We start from the raw sequence: 364 nt of genomic DNA, 5'->3' as shown, positions 1-364 counted from the left end.
TCGATCGAGTGTAGATCGAGTGCAGGGTCGAGCTGGACAAAAACGTAAAACAGAGCAATGCAGACAAAACAGAGCAAGACAAAAGTAAATCAAACAACGATCAAACAACAGGATTTAGACTAAGAAATCAATAGACAAGGAAGGTCTTAGGGATGGATTCATGGGCTGAACTTAGATTGTGGTTATCTAACTTGATCAACAAACCTCAATCAACATGAGCTAATCTCTAGACATTAATCTCTAAGAACATGTTAATCCACTCTCATGGCAAAAACAATCAAGCTCATATATTTCTAGACTTGTTCTCACAAAGTAAATAATCTATACAATCAAGCATTAAGCAATATGTCAAGAATCAAACAAG

The sequence above is a fragment of the Camelina sativa genome, chromosome 3 (assembly GCF_000633955.1).
Source record: "Camelina sativa cultivar DH55 chromosome 3, Cs, whole genome shotgun sequence".
NCBI lineage: Eukaryota > Viridiplantae > Streptophyta > Magnoliopsida > Brassicales > Brassicaceae > Camelina > Camelina sativa.
Note: the sequence above shows the minus strand (reverse complement) of the source record.